The sequence below is a fragment of the Passer montanus genome, unplaced genomic scaffold (genome assembly GCF_014805655.1).
Source record: "Passer montanus isolate IOZ18808 unplaced genomic scaffold, ASM1480565v1 scaffold9, whole genome shotgun sequence".
Taxonomy (NCBI): Eukaryota; Metazoa; Chordata; class Aves; order Passeriformes; family Passeridae; genus Passer; species Passer montanus.
This window is the reverse complement of record NW_024374367.1, coordinates 10651678-10673683: the sequence shown is the minus strand read 5'-3', so window position 1 is coordinate 10673683 and position 22006 is coordinate 10651678. Positions and strand designations below refer to the sequence as shown.

At 45.8% G+C, this 22006-nt stretch overlaps 1 protein-coding gene across 4 annotated transcripts in view; it reads left to right on the top strand.

Annotated features, from left to right (window-relative positions):
• The window catches only part of PRICKLE2 (prickle planar cell polarity protein 2), a 109755-nt gene that overhangs the window by 38188 nt on the left and 49561 nt on the right, over positions 1 to 22006 (top strand). Inside the window, exon 1 of one of the 4 annotated variants that reach the window (XM_039695301.1) lies at positions 15525 to 15656. The exons of the other annotated variants lie outside the window; for them this stretch is intronic. The gene's annotated coding sequence lies outside the window, so the exon portion shown is untranslated. Of the gene's footprint in view, positions 1 to 15524; positions 15657 to 22006 lie in introns of those variants that run through there. 4 annotated transcript variants of the gene reach the window in all.

The following is a 22006-nucleotide window of genomic DNA, read 5'->3' as shown; positions in this document are numbered from 1 at the left end:
TTTTTTTTCCCCTCCCTGTTTTTTACTTACCAGCCCCCCTTAATTTAATGGCACCATTTCCAGAGATCTGTGTTGAGGCCAGTCCTGATTAATATCTTCATTGATGATCTGGACAAGGAGATTGAGTCTACCATCAGTAAATTTGCAGATGCCACCGAGCTGGAAGCATGTGTCAGTCTGTTGGAGGGTAGGAGGGCTCTGCAGAGGGACCTGGACAGGCTGGAAGGGGAAGTTTAGGTTAGATGTCAGCACTGAAAGAGTGATTGGGCAATGGAATCGTCCATTCCACCTCCCTTCCCAGAGAGGTGGTGGAGTCACCATCCCTGGAGGTGTTTAAAAAAAAGACTGGATGGTTGAGTTGATGAGGGTGTGTTAGGTCATAGGCTGGACTTGGTGATCTCAAAGGTCTTTTCCAACCTAGTTAACTTTGTGATTCTGTGATTCCACTTGATCATTTCCCAGAAAACAGTTCTTAAAGTGAAATCTCTTCTTATTTCTGCATTACTATCTGATCACTCCAGCTTGCAAGGTCATCCCTCATCGGGTCAACACCCTGGACCAACATGTCTGTGCAATTTAGCACATGCTTAAACTGGGAATGGAAAGTCTCCTTTTCAGGTCAAGATATTCCTTTAGTTTTCAAATATCCAGAGAGTTTGCAGAGTTTTGGAATACTTGGATCTTGTGTCAGCTTTCATTCTCTTTGGCATCCAGATGTTAATTATGGATGAACCAAGCAGAGTTACTGATGAGCCCATTCCCACACAAACATGCATATGAAGAATAAATGAAGAATAAATGAGTATCTTGGCTGGAGCAAGCACACGTTCCTGCTCTGCTTATATGACTCCACATACCTTTGAAATAGATTCAAATCCACGTGTCACCATGTCACCATATGTTCTCAATATAGTGAGCATGTGTGTCTTGGGAGATGGAAATAGTAGAATCAAAGTGTAATTCAGAGCCCGTTGTTGTTGGTCCAATTTCATTTATCATCATCATCGTCCTTATCAATTGTGATTCTGACTGTGGGCTGCTCTTGGGCAGATATTGGCTCCTTTGTGGATGGTGTGGTTGGTGTGTTTGGTCACAGTGCAGCTACTTTGGCACAATAACATGAACTGTGAAATTCCTTTTTCGTAATATTGTTTTTCTGCTGTTCATGTGCATGGCGTCTTGGAAGTAGAATGTAATTTTGCACATGATATTTTACGTTGTGGAGAAGTAGTCCAAGAGTATTTGGTATTAACAAGATGTTTTTTAATGGGAAACATCTCTGTAGACACAGACTCAAGTTTTCATAGCTGTCTCTGCAGTAACTACCAGTTGTGTGCTCATTTAAGCAGATGTGTCTCCACCCATTCCCTTCAGTTTGTGTTTATTAGGATGATTTGTTTGCTTGCAAAGCTTGGAGAATTTCAGTCAACCAATTTGCGATAGGAAATAAGAGAATAATAAACATTGCAGAAGTTGGTGCGTGATCTGTTTCAGGTGCAGGGGTTGCTAACTGTTTTTTCAGACATGAGCACAGCCGAGGCTGTTACACACAATATCCTGCTGCACTTGATTCCTTCCGCTGCCTCTTCCTGCGTGCACAGGCGTAGCCAAGGTCCAAGACGCACACGATTACTCACACAATCAATTCCCCTACCCCTTGGGGCAGGTGGTTGGACTAAGGGACCTTGCATGAACCCTTCTTTTCTCATTATTAGCTGGTCGAAACATTGACTTTGCATCTTGTGCGCGCATAGTTTTGCAGCAGGCTACCAGTTCGATACCATTCCCTGCTCTTTGAAAGATTTGCAAGGTGTTAACCATTCATCAGACGTTTACTATTGAATTCTGTGGTTGTTCAAAGTTCCCAGCAGCTGTTGGCTTTGACTCTTCCAGATACACATTGCAGAAACCACTCTTTTCCACAGTAATCATTATAGCAGGGGAAATCTTGGCTCCAGCTGCTTTCCAATGCTGTCACTGCCTGGTTTGTGCATTGGCACACGTACATTTTGCCACCTGCTGATATCTCAAATACTGTCTTGCACACAGGTGGACAGAGTCCTTTTAGAAATGACTCTAGTGCTGTTGTATTCATCACAAGACATGAAAATTCAGCCTTTTCCTATATTGTCCTTATACATCATAGTCTTCTGTTGGGTTTTTGAAAGCCAACTGTGCAGTGCACAGTTGGGCTATCAATAAACATGCCTGACACTTTCCTGCAGTGGCTGGAGAATTGTATTGAATGTCTCTGTAGATTTCACGTGGCTTGATAAACATGCTTAGTCTATCATCCCTCCCTCTCTGTTTCCTGCAGTGATAATTGATTGTAGAAACCTTAATAAATAAATTCAGGCCAATCCATCAAATAACTAGCTTGAAAAACATCATGTCTTTCTCTCACTTGGCAAACAGATGCCAGATATTAGGGCTGTGAGTCACAAACCTGAGTGAATTTAATGGGGAGGTTCTCATCATTCCCAGGGCCTTTGCAGAGAGTTGTAAAATAAATTATCCTCATTAATTTTAATATTTCATGAAATCTCACAAAGTGATGGCATTCTGGGCAGATTAATACAAAAGCTATAAAATTCACATGTGCCATATGTTATATGAGCACCAAATGGGATGCCTGGGCATCAATATCCTTTTAAATTTGGCTTCAGCAGTGATTCATGACATCGTCCCTGATGAGAACCTTGATATTGCGAGTGACATTATTTCAATGTGCATTTGCTCTGTGCAACTGGTTATTGGAGTGGATTTCTGAAATCCCACCACACGTGGTGTTTGCAGGCTGTTTCAGCTGCCTTGGTCTGGTGGCATGGTGGTGATTTCACCACCAGTGAAGTCCCATTCACTCTGGGTTAAATAGCTGGGCTCAGTTGGCCAGGTAGGTGTTTTGGTGCAGACCTGAGCTCTTTGACAGCTGCTTCCACACTAATGAGCCAGCTCAGGTTTCTGGATTAAATCCACCCTTAATGTTTTGTTTTCCTGCTTGCAGCTTCCTGGGGCTTCTCACATTTAGACGGCCCTGGCTAAAAGCAGGTTGGAGTGTGTCCTCTCTTGGTCCCCCTGACTGTAAAGTTTATTTGGGAAGTGCTCTACTCAATCAGCGTTATCAGGTGTTGTTTGTAAACTTACGAATAGACTTTGGATATTCCTCCAGTGTCTGTGCAAATGTCTGTAAATGTGAGTTTAGGGGGTTTTATAATTATTATTTTTTTATTTCTTCCTTGGAAACCCTGGCAGCGTCAAGACCAGCATAGTCACAGGCAGTGCTTGCTACCTGGCTCTGCATTTTGCCCTGCCTCTCCTTGGGTGCTGCATCTGTTCATTTGTCTCAGAGCTGTCCATCATTTCTTAGGTCTCAGCCTGTCTCACCCAGACTATTTTTTGGAAGGGAGATGCTGTGAGGAGCCTGGGCATTTTGGCATGCTGGGCTCCCTTGGCATGCCAGGCTCCCCAGTGCCTGCATCCTGCAGCAGCAGATCCTGGGTCCCTGTGCCCATGCCAGCCCCAGCAAGGTGGCCAGGATAACTTACTCCAGCCACTAGCAGCAAAACAATGGTGTGGTTTGGTTGTGTTCACTTGCTGAGAAGTTAAACCTATCCCTCAACAGAGATTTGAGATCCACCCTTGACAGAGATGTTTTTGATTATAATTGTCTTAATGCACTTTTAACCTGGAGGTTATTCTGCAGCTCACAGAATGGTTTTAAAATCCTGTCCCATGGGCTTTCCTGTGTGTGGGGATTAGTGCCATTAATAAGAAGCACAAAACCATGTGGTTTTTTCTTCCTCTGTTTGCTAATATTTAACATAATGGTCTAATATGCTAAAAATGGACCATGTTCTTCCTAAGGCACCAATACAATTTATTTCTTTAACAGTCAGTTTTCAGTTTTTCCGGCTGCTGCATTTTCTCTGAAGAACCAAGTTTTCAGAGAAAGAGCTGCAAAATAAACACCAGATATAGTTACTATGTAGGAAAGAGGGGATTAGTTGGCAACATACTTAGTATTTTGTAGAAATAAGCCCATGAGGTCTGAGTCCAGTGGAAGTGTAGCTGCTGCTAGACAGTATTTTATACCCTTTGCATGCTGGTTTCATTTCATGTAGATGCCCAGGGATGGTGTAAGCAGCCCAAGCCCTGTCTGCTGTGTATGTACAAGAGAAGACAGAGCCCAGCAGTCTGGGTTGGCGCTGTGAGTTTATGCCTGTCTCTTGGATACCTCTTGAGAGAAAAGTCAAAGGTCCCCGAAAGCATCTAATCAAGGCAGTCCAGGGGCAATTAAAAGCCTGCAGGTGTCTGTGCTGCAGAGTGGGTGTGGGCATTGATGAGGAAAGCATTAGGAAACACCCGGGAAAAAGGCATCAGGACTGAGGTTCAAAATAGAAAAGATGTTAATGTGGATGAGAGCGTTGCCTCCTGCTGAAAACATGCCTGAATCCCTGTGCTGGGAGATGATGGGAACCCCACAGTACTCATTAGCCATCAGAGAGGAATTAGCTGGGTCTGGGATCTCGCTCATCCCCTGGGCATCCTCATTCCCTGAGCATCCTGCTCCCCTGGCATCTTTACTAGGCAGGGCTGCCCTGCAGTGATTCTCTCCTTTCCAGGCCTTCTTTGTCCCCTTCTTGTCCAAGATGGGCAGGCAGGAGGCAAAGACTGGCAGGACAAAGGCAGGGTTGGGCTTTGTGATAGTGCTGCCACATCATTCATTGGTGCTGGGCAGGCAGCTTGCTCGCAGGCAGCTCTCTGGAGGGAATAGAGTCATCTGGAAAGCCGAGGCACACATCTTCCCTGTGCTGCATGACAGTGGGGTATCACTTTAAATAGGTTTTCTTGATGCGATTTCCAGTGTTCACTATCCCCTTGGGATTTTGGCGCGTGTGAGGCAGGCGGGGCAGGTTTCCTAGGAGAGAGACGCTGCAGCACTGTGCCTGCTCACCCGTCTGTGTCCCCAGGGGCATGTCACTGGCTGTCTCGCTCCTGGCACAGCGCTGTGACATCCCTCCCTGCCGTAATCCGCCTGCGGTGCTGGAAACCTCGTGAGGCTGGAAGAGTGTGGAGAGGAAAAAAAGATGCAGCTCTGAAAGGGTTATAGGGGTGTCACTGTGCCAAACCCACCAGGGCTGAGCAGGAGTTCAGCCCAGACCCTGCTGTGGGATGAAGATGTGTTGTGGGGGTGTTGAGAGGAAACTCTCCAGCAAACAATGTGGTTTCAAGAAGGGGAGGAGAAGCCATCCGTGGGTCAGGCAGCCTTGGCCACCCCCAGAGCTGTTGGAATTTTTCGTCTTTGCCCTATCCAGGGATGCTTGTTTGGGTTTTCTGGTATCACTGAGCTGGGTCATTCCTAGCTGTCAGGACACTCAGGGGTTAATCTCAGCATTTCTCCACTATTTCAGCAGAAGGACAGCAAGTCCTTGCTGTGTTTTGTTTTTAATCAGTTGGTCAGTTCAAGTAAAGCAATGTCAGAAAAAGCATCTTCCAGTGACAATATGATTAATTCCTTTTCAAGGAAAAATAACAAAAAGAGTTGGGTATTTTCCCCCCCTTTTTTTTTGCTATTACCTGGAGATGGTCTGACAGTAAAGAACCTATGATTAATTGCACCAAATGAATTATAATAGACACCATTTTTGGCACCATGTGTATTTTGTATGATTTTGCTGTTATCTCGTTGGCTCCATGCTGAAAAATTATCTCCTGGACTGCTGTAAGGAATGTTAACTTCCTTTCCTTATTACAGATTGATCTTTGATATCTGCTTTTCTTCAGGAGCTCTTTTATTCCCACAAGTGATACAAACCTTTTGCTGTTTTCCATATATTACACTTAAGTAGTTCAATACCTTTGGATGCCCATATGGGAACATTTAATAAAGACTCAATGATTGCTGTGTTTTGAAGGTTATATGATATGAGAAATCATATATTGTTTAATAGCTGAATATATCTGTGCTGTTGATTTCAGATAAACCAGTATTTTTTAATAACACAGAGAAATGATAGCTTCTTTTTGTTGTTTATATCCACTAGAGTGTGAATATTTTCCCATATGTGGTTTCCAGTGAAATGGATTTTCAGTCTCTCTGAAATTTCTGCCCAAGTTTCAGCAATATTTGCTTAAGAGTAATCAGAGTATTACCCAAATCTCTGTTCAAAGCAACAGTGACCTTACCAGTGGTAAGCAATAATTGGATTATTTTCAGAGCTGTAGTGAAGATTCACTGTAATAACAAGAGAAGAAATACCAGATGATAACAGCACTTGTCTTCAGCACTGTAAGCCACAGCACTTTCCATAGGATAGTTTTAATATCTTAGCACATTATGGATACTGAGTGAGAAAGGCAGATCTGGGGAATAGATGCTGCCTTGCTGTTTGGGGGGATGCATGTGCTTATGGCAGGGGAGTTCTTTTATAATAAAATCCTTAAGGTTGCAAAAGACCTCTAGGATCACAAGTCAAACAGTTAATTCAGCACTTAAACCTTATCCCCAACAACATCCACATGCCTTTTTGTTGATTATTATTATCATTATTGTTATTACTGCAGTACTTTTGTCAGGGTGTGATGCTCTGTGTGTGTGCCCAGGGCAGTGCTCACCTGCTCCAAGGTGAGTTTCAGCAGGTGCTGCCTCACTCAGGGGGTGCTTACACAGGCACAGCCCAAAACACCTCCCTTGGTGGCTGGGACACCTCCCTGTCCCGGGTCCCTGCTCACACAGCCTGGGGTGCAGCAGCAGCATTCCCATGCAAATGCCGGTGGGGTTTCCTAGAAGACAAATTGGAAACCATTTGGGAAGCAAATCCATACCCACCCACTGTCGGGTGAGCCTGATTGCCTCCCCCTCTGATTTTAATTGTAATGAATTATCTGGCTCAGCACAGCGGGGTGCTGAGACTCTTGGCTGAAACTTGTGTAATTCACGTAAGTGTTTACATAAAAGCCAAGTAAATGTTAAGCTTCCTACAGATTCCAGTGTACATGAAGCCTTGTTTGTATTCAGTTTGGGAGACTGGGGAAGCAAAGCAGCCCATATGGCTGTGCACTGGAGCAGGGATGTGTGTGTCTGTGCATACACATGCACAGGTCTCTTGTGGCACTTCAAACAGGGTTCAGTGGAGGATGTGGTAGTACTAGTTAATGGGTGGGCTTGGTGATCTTAGAGGTCTTTTCCAACCTAAATGATTCTATGAATTGCACATGTTAAAATAAAAATGTTGACCTTTAATTTTCCCCTGGAGTGGGTTTTGTAGTGACTTGTCTGGTTACCCCGCCAAAAAAAAGAATTCTGTATAATTTTGGTTTATTAAGAGGAACTCAAGGGCACAGGGCAGTTTTTGCCTCTTGACCACTAAAAAAAGAGACCTGTGCCATCGAAGCTTCCAGTGTCCTTTGATGTCCTCCCATGTGCCCATATCATTCTTCTAATTACTACAAATGAGCGTGCTGCAGCCCAGGCTGCTGTGTAATTCTAACCAAGTCTGCTCGCCAGATGGGGTCCTTTCTAGACAGGACCTTGGCAGTGTCTGTGCCCACGCTGGTGACAGGAGGCATGTCACACAGGTGGGACGAGGTGTTGGTCCTGACCTGTGAGGGCACCTGGCTGTGGAGCAGAGCCTGGCTGTGCCCTGGTGGGCTCAGAGGTGACCCCTGGCTCTAACACAGACTCTGCCCTGAGAGGAGCTGAAATTTGTGATGCCAAGCTCTTGTTATTGTCCTGATGAGGCTAGGTTTGCTTTGAAATAACCAAACCAGGTTGTTAGAGATTTTGCATTAAGATAATTCCCTGGGCACAGTGCAGCCAGGAGATCTCTCTACCTGGCTGTAATTCATTTTTAGAAGGCATGTTTAGGTGCATAATGACCTCATTACCGTGCCAGTTGCAGCCCTGCCTGTTTAGGAGTATTTAATTGTTTTCATTCCCTGTGCACAGCCCTTTGAGTGGATAGGGTAGGAGCAGGAGAGGAAGGGAGGTTGCGTGATGGGAAATAATAAAGAGTGTTGAGGCAGAAAGCAAAGTGCTTGTCTTGATCCCTGTAATATTCCCCCACCAAAGCATCCCAATATTCAGGGAAGCTGCAGTGTTTTGGAGCCTTTTCCTCCAAAGAGGAGAGACAGCTCCTTCCATTGCCTTTTGAGGAGCCACAATTTTTTCCTCTCTTAGGTATTTCTGTGGAGAAAAAAAATGTTTGAAAGGCAACCTGAGCTCCCCTTCATCAAATGTCTGGAAGCTGGGGATGGAGGAGGGAGACTGAGACAGTGTGCACACTGCCCCTTCCTAGCTGCTCCCCTGGGATTTCTGTCATGTCTGCTTGCCAAAATCTGGAGGTGTCTCTGCCCTTCCCCAGAGAACCTCCCCAAAAAAAGAGGGGGTGCCAGCTGCACCCTTGCCCCTTTCCACCTCCCAGCCACATCTTTTGGATCTTAAGTTACCAGTTGTTATCATCTCTTAGGCAACAAATGGGACAAAATTCCCTGAGAGAAAGAAAAGAAAAAAGAAAAAATCCTAACCTCCAACACCTCCTCACTGCTCCTATGCAAGAAAGAATGTATAAAATCAGGTAAAAGAGAGAGGAAAGGAAGGGGAAAAAATACTTATGTGTCTCTGGCAATGGTTTTCTAAGGAGCCTTGATTATTCAGCAGCAGTGGAAAAAAATACAGAAGATGTAAATAATCTTCAGGATTATGCTAAAGCCAAGCTTCAGTCATTTTCCTGGAAAAAAAAATGCATGAGGTCTGTGCATTTAATAACAACCAACCAGAATTTCTCTAGGGTTTCATATATTTTCATTAAAAGGATCAGTTGTCTTGAAGAGAAATGGTAATTCTGGTATCTACAAATACCCTTTGGTTGGGAAGCATGTGGTTCAGGTTGGTGTGCTTCTGTGATTGGACTTTTTCTTCCTCTTTTCTTTTCTTGGTACTAATGTACATTCACATCCATGGTTACACAGGAAAGTGATCAAAAGCAGAGGGTTGGTTTATCATGAAATGGCAAACCAGGGCTGTACTTTGCGGTGCAGGATGTATCAAGATAAAAACACAACATGATTTTTAGCTTTCCCTGTGTTTATGTTTGGTGCCAGAGGCACTCAAGTGATTTTTCAATGTGTATACATTACAGTCAGGTTTTCAAAAAAAAAATTATAGTATCTGTTGAAATCTATACAGGATCTTACCCTGCTGGGCTTAATTTTAAACTATTGAGTTTATCGTTCAAGTAGAAAAAAATGGATTTATTGTGTGTATTTAATCAAGTGCAGCAAAAAAAGTTTCACAGGCATCGTTCATCTTCACAAGCCAATTTTGATTTCTGTTTTGTAGAAAAAACCTACCCCAGTAAAATGAACTCATTTATTGTGCAGATCTGATGGCACCAAGATTACAGCTGCTGGCAGGTATTGCCTTGTTTATGGGGACACTCCCCATATGGATTTTTGTTTTTATGGGGTTTCAGTGTCGAGAACTGTGTGTTTAATCACTGTAGAAATGCCGGGAGCCAAGGATTTGGGGATGCTTGGAAAAAAAGGGAAAGTGCATGGTGTTCCCATTGCAGCTTCCAAAACACGAGATGTGCTGCAGATGCCTGTGGCTGCTGGATTACCAGCAACTGGCAGGGTTCAGGGTGCTTGTGCATCCTTAGGCAGCTTTTATCCTTCACATCCCTTGCTCTCCTGGGAAGCCCCATCTCTGGAAGAGGCACTCATCCCTTTCGTGGTGCACCCAGGTGTGGTGAAGCAGTTGGCCCTGGGCATGGAGGAGCTCCATGGTCCTTCTCGCTCGGCTCCTCTCTGTTCCCCAGGCTCTGGCTATTTCCATGGATTCAATACCCGAGGTGATGAAAGGAGGTGATACCCGAGGTGATGAGGGGAGAGAGAAGGGAATTGTCCTTCATAACTTGTGGCCAGCAATGGATCTGTCTCTTCTGAGTGGGGCACAGCCAAGGTTACACTTTCCTGAAGACAAGGCTGCAGCTGAAGCTTCCTGTGGGGGGAACCCCATTGGCTGCAACTACAGAACATTTTAGTATTTAATAAAGGCTTGAAGAAATGTCATGATTTGCCAGTTTGGTGGCACATGGGTAGTTGAGAAGGTACTTTGGCTGTGGTAGTGGTCACACATGCAAGCAGCCAGTGAGGTGCCTGGCTGGCATAGCCTGAGCAACAGGCATCCTCACGTGGGCAAATTTTGGGCAGGCAGGCATGAAAATCCATGTCCCAGGAGTGGGGTTAGTAAAAATATTTGGCTTTGTGTCAGATAGCCCTTTGTGTGTGGGAGATGCTCTGATTTATTAGTGCAAGGGCTTGTAAAGGTGGGACAGTGGGGCTCACATTGCTCACTAAGAAATCCCAGTCAGCACTACTCAAACTCCTGTCTGGGGTTTGTTTCCAGCAGCCATTAACTCGAGAAGCAGGTTTTGTCCCTCCAGGTTAAGACATAGTCAAAGAACTGGCAGGGGGAGAAAGAAGTTATGTGTCCTAAGCTGTAGGAAGGGAGCACTGCTATTTTTCATAATTTGAAGTGCTAAAACCATAATCTTCCCTGAACACCCTGGCTGTCTCATATATCTGTGGGCTGCTACAGCCCTATATTCTTCTTCAGGTCCAGATGTGCCAGGGGTGATGGCTTGTCAGCTATTCTGGCAATACTAAAAAACCCCCAAACCAAACAAAACTAACGAACAAAACAAAGGGGAAAAAAGTTCTGGCAATACTAAAAAACCCCCAAACCAAACAAAACTGACAAACAAAACAAAGGGGGGGAAAAAGCCCTGGGAAGGGGGCAGGGAGGGTATGTGATGCCAAGTGGAACAGCTCTGTCTCACCCGCCTCGAAGAGAAATGATGGAACACTGAAGGAGACAGGCTCCAAAGCACAGATTAACGTGCAGTGTTTGAAAGCAGCCAAGAACATTTTATACACACACGGCAGGGCTGGAAGGAGCTGGGTGGCTCATCTCTGCAGAAACCATTCCTTTCCCTAAGAGAGCATTTAAAATATATATATAAAGGGGAGAGTACAAAGGTCTCCAGGAGAGCTCAGCTGCTCAGGCAGTTTAATTGGCTGAAAGTAGAGCTTTACAGTTGGGATTAATTTGAATATTTCTTAATAATGTGTGGTGACACATTGTCAGGAGTTCCAGAGTCAGGACTGCAAGGCTGCAGAATGGTTGCAATGAAAATTCTTGCCTTTTCCTTCTGGTTTTTATTACTACAGTAACTCCCAATAGTGTGTATTGAAAGGAAGATGTTGTTAAGTTGGTTTCTTTGTTTATTCCTGTGCAACTAGTGAGAAAAGTGAAAAGGTGAGAGGAAGAACAATGTGCAGAGCCTGGTAGTGATGCCTGCATTGTGGTTTGGCTGGTGGATCCACACAGGTTTCACCTGCACATGGGGAAGTGCAGTGCATCTGTATAAACCTAAGCAAAACCCACCAGAAAGCAAGTAAAAGTGACTTAGCAGTGCTTGAGGTGTCTCAAAAGGACCTGAGACCATTAGTGTTTTTACAAGCATTTTTCAGCTGGCCTTACTGCCTTTTATCTCTGTGGGTCTCCCCTGAGTGACTGCCAGCAGGGGTTGCCTGCAGGGAGGAGGTGGCTCTCCTGTCCCTGCTCCCAGGCAGCCAGGGGATGTCTGCGGCCCTTCTTGAGGGTTATTTTTGCTGCTTCTGGTTTTTTTTTTTTCCTTTTTTCCTTCTTTCTCTCACCTTCCCTTCCCTCCTGGTAATTTCAGAGCCCGGTAATTTCAGTTCTGGGAAGCCCGCCTCCTTGATCAGCATGTGTAATTGCCACCAGCCCTAATGGGATGCACTCAGAAGAACGTTTCTGTAATTTCCCTGCACTCCCACCTGCCCTTGCCCCTCTCTAGGAGTGATTGCCTCCACAGCTTTATAATCAACATCAAAACCACAGAAGAGAGGTTCCTGTGCCTGGAGCCACTGCAGAGCAGTGAGGCTGAAGCCTTCCCCACTCTCTCTAAAGCCTGTGCCTCTCTAAATTAGTGGCACAACAGCGAGCAGCAAGCACACAGCTGATAAAAGTCTCAGCGAGGCGTTTGTTCCTGTAATGATTGTCTTTTATGCATAGATAATTTTGATAGAGTTCGACTTCCGAAGCCCGCTGTCATCAGGGTGGAGTGAGCTGACCTGTTAATCATAAGGGGAATTAATGGGAATTACAGCTGCTGGAGCCCCCCCTCTCTGAAGAGCTTGGTTCAGGAGCTGGAGGGAATTCAGGAACGAAGCAGCGTGTGTTGTCTGTTGTCCTTAGAGCTGCAGATAAAGTGGCAGCAAGGCTGTTCCCTGGGGAGAAGGGAGGTGTGGAAGAGATAAACTCCAGGAGCACAAACACCAGATTAACAGCCTAATTCTCAGGAGCATGAGCACGCATGCATTTTCATTGCATCCACTTGGTAACTAATGGAGACTTTTAATTTAGCAAAGAGGGAGACCAGAGCTGCCAGGATTTGCCACCTTTCTGGTGTCTGTATCCAAAGGAGACCCAGGGATGATCCTGCATTACCTCTCTTGATGGGATTTCTGTGGTATAAGTTGATTTAGCACCATTGATGTGAACTGAAATTCAAAGAATTCCTCCTGATGTTTTACCCCATCTGAGGTCCTGACTATCTGCAGATATTAGGAAACAGCTACTAGATAAACTTCATCAAGCATTTCCTCCATGTTTTCTTTTTAGGATAACCTGCTTTTAAAATGCCATCTATCCATGCAGCCTGCAGAGATTAAAAATGTTTATCTCATCCATGCAGAAGACTCATAAAGTCTTTAAATATGCTTTATATTGGTGTTTCTCAAAGGAAGGGCTGATTATCTGGTCTCAAATATCCAGAATGTGGTCATTGTGTGCCTGAGTGTGTGTACACAAGAGCTCTCTGATGAGTAGTCAGACAGGCTGCTCAGACAGACCACACTTAGGAATTTGTGAAGAACAACACAGCAAGTTGCACTGAAATGCTGTTGTCATTGTGCATTCTAAATGCACGTGCCAGGGCATGGAATAGAGGACAGCAATTAGTCAGTCCTGTTAATAATGAGTATGGTGCTGGGAAGGGAAAAATGATGGTAGAATGAGTTGTTTCTTTTGTAACAGTAAAAGGAATGTAAATGGCATTTGCTCAGTTCCATGTGTGCACTTCAGGAGTTTTTAAAGTCTCTTTATCAGTTTGGGTACCAGTTGATAGGGAGGAGGTGCAGGTTTTGTGCAGAACTATCAACAGGCTTGCACTTTGGGAAGCATGATGAAGTAGTCCTCTTCCAGGGCAGCTGAAGAGAGATGCCCTGAATGAAGGTGATGTCCTTGCCCAGCACAGGCACTGATGGGGCTGTGGGCACCCCCGTGCTGTGCCAACCAAGGAGAAGTTTCTCTGTCCACGTGGCACCCTCCAGCAGCAGTGGGATTCCCTATTTCCCCACAGAGCAGCAATGGTCCTGCCAGTGCATGGGGAACAGCACAGCCAGAGAGGAAAGGATGGTTTGGAAAGAAAGGGCTGTTTAATGAGCTGAGTGTCCTGAGCAGCAGCAACACTGTGGGATGGTGACAGAGACCAGGAATGTGGGTTGGGACACAAAACCCACAGCCCAAGCACGTTGCAAAGGCTATGTGGACACAGCCTTCACCTGGGGATGGTGACAGAGACCAGGAATGTGGGTTGGGACACAAAACCCAAGCCTGAGCATGTTGCAAAGGCTATGTGGACACAGCCTTCGCCTAAAGTTCTACTGTGTGGTAGCCTATGAGGGTGTGAAAGTCCCCATGCAGAATACATGCTCAGGAAAGGGTGAACACCTTTCCAAAATAATCAATTTTGGGATCTTCAGGATGTCATTCAAGGATTTAAGACCAGGGGAAAAAGTGCATTACACTGGTCTCTGGCTCAGCTGAGGCTGGCACCAGGTGGCACAAGGGTGGCTCTAACTGTGTGCTTGTTATGGGGAAGCTCAGAAGGTCCCCGTTTGCTGTCCCATGTCTGGTGCTGAGGTGCTGCTGCTCACCTCCCTCACAACCCAGGTTAAATAACACAGCGGGGAAAACTCAGACTTGCAGGGGAGGGTGGGGAGAATATATTTTGGGTAGTCTGTCAGTCAGCTTGACACTAATTGGTTGCAGTAAGTAATCGTTCTCCATGTAAATTAGGCTCCAATTTCCTCTGTAGTCTGTCTGTTTGCTGTGTGGGCTTCGGTCTCTAATTAGGCTCTCACGTGGCAAACCTGGTTTGTAAGCTGCTTTTGTTCCTGGAGAGCCAGGCTCAGCCTCCCCGAGGCTGCCAGTGCTCTTCGAGCCCCGCTCCCCAGTGGAATGTTTCTTGGATTAACACTACCAAGTCCTAAGTTCTTCTTTTAATGTACATTTTGATTACTTCTATATTTAAAGCTTGCAGTGGTGGTGGGGTTAGAATGCAAAGAGGTTTCTTGGACTTGCAATGGGAATACCCCTCCGAAATGCTTCCTCTGTGTTCCTGGAAGCCCAGCTCACTCCTCCATGAATAGACCTCATTGAATCCCCAGCCTGTGCTGGGGCTGGGGCAGCTTGCCCACATCTGGATTCTGCTGCCTGTCTGCCGGGACACCTGGAGTGCAGAGCACTGGCTCCCCCCTCGCTTGGAGGGGCTGTGTGAGCACATTCAGAGGTCACCCAGATGCCAGCCCACGCTCTGGAGCTGCTCCAGGGTTGCACATCTGTGAGTGAGTGCAGCAATGTGCAGTTGCACGAGAGGCTTTTATCCCTTATCCCTGCCTGTTGGTTTGCAAATGAATGCAGGTTTCCAGGTCGCTGCCTGCAGCCCTGTGCTTTCTGAGACCAGAAACACAGAACCAGTGCAGCCAGAGTGTCAGTCAGGGTCAGGCATCTAGGAGTGCATATAGCAGAGAAAGATGTGTCTCTACAGTAAATGTCTGTGCCAGGCTGAAAAATTGAAAAATAAAAGGCAAACCGTTTGTTTTGGCCGGCCAGGCTGTTTGCCAGCAGCACTTTATGATGCAGTAGTTAGCTTTGTGAAATTCAGTGTAACTTCAGAAACCATGTGCTGACGGTTTCTGCAAACCTTCTCCGTGGTTGTTACAGTCCTGCCCCAGATGTGACAGCAGCTTTCTTACAAACAGTCCTTTTATTGGTATCCTGATATTTACCATACTTTTTGATCTGGTGATACAGGCTGAGGGTTGCCAGCTTTCTTCAGTGCTCTCACATGGCTGTTAGTAAGTAAACAAGAAACTTATTTTTGTGAGAAAAAGGAGAAATAAATTTGAGCATGGGGGTGGTTTTTTATTGCTTCTCTTTGTATGATTTATACATTGGCAAGGTAACTTCGCTTTCATACCGCTAGTCAAAACTGGGAAGGATGTTGCCTCTGCAGAGAGCTACATTTGGGTAAAGGGACAGGATTGGATCAGGGTTTAGGATTTTCACCAATAAGCTCAAGCTGCTGTGGGCGTCGCTCCGACAGCTGGGGCAGCCGCCAGGACCCTGCCCTCCCCAGATGACCACAGCCACTGGCAGGGCACAGGCAGCCCAGCTCCCTTCTGCCAGCGCCGAGGATGCTCCAGGGTCTGTCCTGCTGCTCCTTGCCTCTGCCCTCAGCCCTTCCATGGGGCTGCTCCAGCCTGTGAATGCCTCTTTAGCCCGGGTAAGTAATCGCGCCGCATTTACAGCATCTGAAAGTGTAAGTGGCTTTAATGCTCTACAAATGTTTGCATTAGGAGATGGTTTTCTCTTTCGGCTCTGATTCCTGCCTGCCTTTGCGAGCAGCGGTTCCCTTTGCAGGCAGGGGCTCTCGGGGGCCAGGCACAGGAGCAGGGCTGTGCTGTATCCTCTGCTAATATTTGCCTGAATATCCAGACACAGTAAAACTTTTCCTTGATGCAGACATGACTTCTGTCGCCAGTCCCTGAGCTGCTCCTGCTATTTCACTCTCTTTAAAGCCCGTGAAGAGTAAAACCCTGCGGGAGGCTGCAGCTTATCTTCAGCTCTGAGTTTCCAGACCTGCTGTGTGTCTTCTCAGCTGTTGCAAGGATATGTGTGGAATGACAGAATGCGGATTTTGGATCTTTGGCAGCTGTGTTTAATGCAGGATAAAAGGTTATTTTAACTTTGGGATGTTGGATTTCTTATGCCTTTGTTAATATGAATTCAGGAGAAAAACTCCAATTTTCTTTCAGGCAAAACACAAGCTTCTTTTGAAGGAATCAAAGTGTTTTAAGTACTTAATCAACTTGCTGAATTCAGTTGCTTTAGGATAATTTGGGAATTAAACAGAAGGAGGCTGTGTTAGTAACAAACTGTGGTTTTGGTTGGAAACAAGGATTCATTCCTGCTGGAGAAGGCAGAGGAAGCCGCAGCCTGTGGGCAGAGCTCCTGGGTCTGTTTGCTAGGCGGGGGGGTGGGGGTTTAACAGCATCCTCTATTTGCCTTTGTTTAGGCAGTGCAAATTATTTGTATACTTTAGGATTCCTTCCCTCCTTCAGCAGATGTTTTGTCTGTGTAACTGGTGGAATAATTAGTGAGAGATGTGGCACTGGTGTGCAAAAACCCCTTGGGGGTGGGTAGAGAAATCCCAGAGTCCGTCCTGGAGCAGCTGGCTGAGGAGCACAGTCAGCACAAGATGCCAGAAGCAAAATTCATATGGCCCAACATATTTGATTTTATTTCTGCAGAGGGTTTGTTCTCCCTGCTGCCAAAAACAGGCAGGGACTGCTTCTTAGGGCAGAAGACCCTGCTGCTGCTGCTGCTTATTGCGAATTTCTCTCAACATGTGAATCATTCACTTGGGATTTTTATGGTGGTGGCTGGGGATGATTAAATGTTCAGACTGTAGGAAATTAGCAGGAGATTTGAGTGTTTTCCTCAGTGGCTTTGGCCCCAGTGGTAGGGTGACATGGAAAGCTCTCCCTGTGTGGATCAGGCTGACTGTAGATTTTGAAGTCTCAGGTTGAGTGAGCGTGTTTTAGCTCAGCTGCCATTTAAGTAATGGCAGCAACATGCTGCTTGCTCTAATGATCTTGATTTAAGTTATCAGTTATTTCCTTAATTAGCTACTTCATCTACTTACACCTTAAATTACTCTTATTTATTCACCTAGAGAAGGGGGGAAAAGTTCTTTTTTTGCCCTCTTTTAAAGGGTGGCAGTGGAAATGTGCTGGCATGTGTGGTTCTGACTCCAGGAGATGTTGCTGCTTCTTGTGGGCTGACTCTCCTGACAGCACGAATTTGAAATGAGATGTAGATGTACATTTATTCCTTGCATCTGTGTCATGCAGACAAACAAAATGAGTTGAAGAGGTCCTTTGAAAGCCCTGTTTGTGTGTATTAGCTGGACTGAGGCTGGGGTTGTGCCTCAGGACCAGTTCTGGAGGGGATAAAGCACCTTTTAATGGCCAGTTGGTCTTTACATTTCCCCTGCATTAGCACATGGCAGTGTGTTGGCTCTCCACACAGCACTTCAAAAGCAACCTCTCCAGCTGGCACCAGTTCCTCACCAGTGTTCCCCACACACCATCCTCTGCTGCGCTTTTTCCTGCATCTCAAAGAGACTCAAATGTTTCTCTTTGGAGACTTCTTGTGATACCCCGTGCTATTTGTTCCTGCTTTAGTACTGTTTATTATTTTAATGATATTCCCTTCGTTAGCCTGAGCTTCACACTCTCCCTGGTGCAGAACTCGCTGAAACACATATTGCATAATGAGCCTGCTTCCATATTTAAACCAGAGGGACAAGAGCTGGGACTCTCCCAGCTAAAATGGAACTAAATGCTTGCCCTCCAGTTACATTGAAGCATCTGTGCCAAAAAATTATGTATTTGGGAGGAATTACCAAAAGTTCTGATGTACACAAGCTTTAGTCCTTTGAGTCTTCTACATTTTTAGCCGTTTGGCATGAATTTGGACTGTATGACTTTCCTCTGTCAGAGGAAACATTTCCCATGGCCTGTGTGAAAGGCAGAGCATTGCCCTGCAAAGCAAAACCACAGGGAGCAGCACAGACGTGTCTCCAGCACCAGCACTCACTCCAGCTGGGACCTGCTTGGATGGCAGTGCTGGAAATCCCACGTGTCACGTCTGGCAGCACACACAAACCCCAACCCCAGTGCTGCCAGCCCCGGCTGACTCTGGGCTCTCCAGCGTTACTCTTGTGGTCTTGGCTATCCTAGGGGAATTGCAGCTTTTGGGCTGGTTTGTGAAATAGCTGAGGGTTGGTGGGAAGGAGTCAAATACGGGAATTCTAATGGTCCAGGAAACAATATCCTAATATTTGTATGTCGTGATTCCTAAATTATTGTCATGATGTTGTGCAAGCAGGCGTGGTGGATCTTGTGGTCAGCTGTGCTTTGGGCAGCACGGTCACTGATACAGCAATGCCTCTGGGTGATCCATGTTCCCATACTTGTCTGTCTTGGATTGCTTGTGTAACCTTGGACAAGTCATGGACACCCTCCAAGCCACAGATGGGGGAGAACAGCAGAGTTCCTGTTGCAGCTGTTCAGGAGTTGGTGTCAGAGCAGAGCCAGCCCCAGAGTGGTGCCCAGGGATTCATGTATCCACAGCATACCTGCAGTGGACCCCCATTGTCACAAGGACCTCCAATGCAATGGAAAAAGACAGTAAAACCAAATAAGCTAGACTCAAGAAGAAAATATATTGCAGGTTTGTCCCCTCTGCTTTTCTTCCTCTGCTGGTCCTGGGAGGAGGTAGCTGAGAGGAAATATTTGCTCTTAACAGGGTTCGATTTCTCTTTGCATTCCTTGGAAATCTGTGTTTGGATTTTGCCCTGTTGGTGTTGGTTTATGCAGTGATGTTTCCAGCAGCTCGATTGTGTGGGTATAGTTCCAATTCTTGGTATTTCATGCAAAGATAAAAAAGAAATAAAGATGGTACTGAGTAATGAGGTGGCTATTTAATCACAGCAGGACTCGCAGGAAAATGTGCATTAAGTATTTATAGGACAGTATTCATTAACATTTTCACTCGGTTGTCACTGGGCAGTTCAAGAAAGCTGCTGAGAGAATTGGAGTCTCTGTAGCACAGCCACAGACCTGGAAAGGGCTGCAGCAGAGGGAAGGCATGAACGCTGGCTTTGTTACCAGACATGTCCCTCGTAGCTGGCATTGCATTTGGAGCTGCAGCAGTGAGCAGGATTTTGGTAGTTTCACTTACCGTTCTCAAAATGCTTGTGGTGAATATTTTAGGTCTGATTTTTCTGGCTGCTGTGTCTTACGAGAGTGCAAGTGGCTGACACTGAACCCCTGGTTCACAGGCAGGCAATTAGAGAGATAAGCCTAAGTGACTTCATGTGTCTCCTTTTTAGATTGCTCTGAGTTGATGTAAAGGGCTGGGATTAGCAGAGATTGAGTTCTCAGAGTGCTGGAAACCAGCTGTGGCCAGGGGCCTCATCCAACATGAGCTGTAGGTACTGAGTTACAGAGTGAGTTTTCTCTGGGCATGAAATGATGCCAGGAAGATTAGAACTGATGATAAAATGCTATTAATGCTTGCTTCATTAACAGCATAGGAGGTATCAAATTACTCTGGTGCTATAACTCAAAAGTGTTTCTTATATTTGTTAAGTGAAGCTATTTAAATGGTTGAAATACATTCACTTGCTGGCCATTGCATCCTCAGATAGAGGATCACAGCAAAGTGTGTTAGATTTCCCAGTGTTAATGGAAGGTCTGAAGCAGTAGCAGCCTGATGGTTTAAATTTTCCTTTGAGATGACACGGGGTCTTGTGTTAGATTTTAGGATGCCTTGTTCTGGGCCAGTACTGTGAGCCCAAGACTGGTCTCAGGCTCATGTCAAAAGCTGCAGTGGTTGCACAGGCCTGACAGATTTGGGATTAGGGGCTGAAGGTCCATGATGCTGGTCCTGTCCAGCAAGTGACATGCCCAGATCAGGCTATGCCCACAGGCACCTTCCCTGGTGGAGAAAAAGTTCCTTTTAGGATTACTGTCATCAGGAGACAGCTTTGTCCTACTTTTTAACAAGTGTAAAAGGGACATACAGAGAGAATTACCTCCTTTACCTGAATGCCTGTTGGATAAAATAAATGTTAACCTTGGCTAATCAGTAAATGGATTCAATGTGGATGTCTCTTGTGATCCATTTATGTACTTGAAACCCCCATTGATTTCCACTGGAACCATTCAGCAGAGCAGCAAGTGGAAGGTCTGACTGTAGCTGTGCTCTTGGCTTCCTGATACCTTTCCCCTGTCCTTTGTATGAGAAAGGAGATCGTGCTGGCAGTCAGGACAGAGGTGTGGTTTGTGCCAGGCATGCAGCACACAGAGCTCTCACTGGGCCCCAGCCTCTGCTTTGTCCTGTTTTTCACTGTACAGAAGTGATGCTTTGTGGCATCCCATGTAGATGGCTTTGATCAATTTTGACTTTGGCCTAACTGGTCATTCAGGGAACATTCCAGTGTCCTGTTTTTCACTGTACAGAAGTGATGCTTTGTGGCATCCCATGTAGATGGCTTTGATTCTGCCTGACTGGTCATTCAGGGAACATTCAGCAGACCTCCTGTTGCAGTTAGTCCTGAACTCTCCCACCCAGACTGGGCTTCCTTTCATGAGGGGTTAAATTTACTCAACATAAACATTTTCTGCTCTCCGAGCTTGTCCTTATTTGTTGTTTTCATACTCTCATTTTCTTAAGCACTGCAGGAAACAGTCCCTTCCTTGAAGAGCTTCGAGCTCATACCTCCAGACATCTTCACAGCAGATACTTTTTGAGCATCTTAACACCCACTAAAAATCATTGAGAACTGAATCCTTAACTACTGCCAAAATATGCAGACACCCTGAGGATCTGACTGCTTCCCCTGACCACCTCCATTAGACCAAGGGATAACAGAAAGGAAGTGGGAAGAGCATTCCCTCCTGGAGCTTGAGCACCAGAAATTACTCAGAATTAGTCTGGGTCTAAGCCACAGCATATTTTTGCAATTTAAGTCCTGTAGCTTGTCACATCAGCAGATTTGAAACCCTTGTGCTGACTGTGGATCCAGCTCTTAAAACTGGTGGAAGAACATCGTTTTTTCTGTGATATATGCTCACTGCCAACTTTGTTGTGCTTCAAGGGAATTTAGTTTAAAGATGTGTCAGGGAAGGACATCAGACAAATGGCCATCAGTGGAGGATGGTTGTACATGCCCACCAAAAATTGTATTTGTCATGTTTTGCCATTTTGTGTAGAACAGCTTGTCTCTGGGGCTTCAGGTACATCAGAAAGTTGAGTATGGCAGGTTTTCCTGAACACAGAGAAAACAACTTTTTGGTCAAAGTCACAGGCAAAATCATAGTTGACATCAAAACTAAACCAAATTTCATGTCCCTTCTGTAAGCACACAGTGCTGCTCACTCAGGTGGAGGTGGACAGGCTGGAAAAGCAGGTACGTGCTCTGCTCTGTGTCTTGTGTGGAATGAAAAGTATCAAAGTCAGAACTTTTTTCACAGCAGAGACGTTCAGAGTGCAGCAAGTGTCAAAATCCTTGGCCATGGTTGGTGCCGGTGCGTGTGCTCAGGGAGGGCAAGGCAGCTGCTGGGCTGTGATTGCTGCTTATTACACTAATTACAATTGTCTCGCTGGTATCTGAGCTCCCCTTCTCCTTCCCCCATCTGTCAGGTTGGCCATCCATGGCTGCTCATCCCTGTGAGATGGGTTTGAAGTGCTTATTGCCCCAGAGAGCCTGATGGTGCTCCCCCTTCGCTTCTCCCTGCTGACACAAGGGAATGGTTGCTGTTTGTACAGAGAAGGGATTTGGGGGTTGAGCTGTTTGCCTTGAATTAAGGCCATGGAAAGGGGAGCTGTTGCCCTTACTCTGCAACTCCACATTTCTGAAAGTCACAGCCAGGTGAGCCACCCTGGTCTGGAGCGTGCCAGCTTGTTTGGAATGGAGGGAAGAGGACTGTCTTCCTATTTTTTTTTTCCCTTTTTGCCCTGTACCAGTGCAACCAGCTAACTACTGGTCAGAGCAGTCCCCTC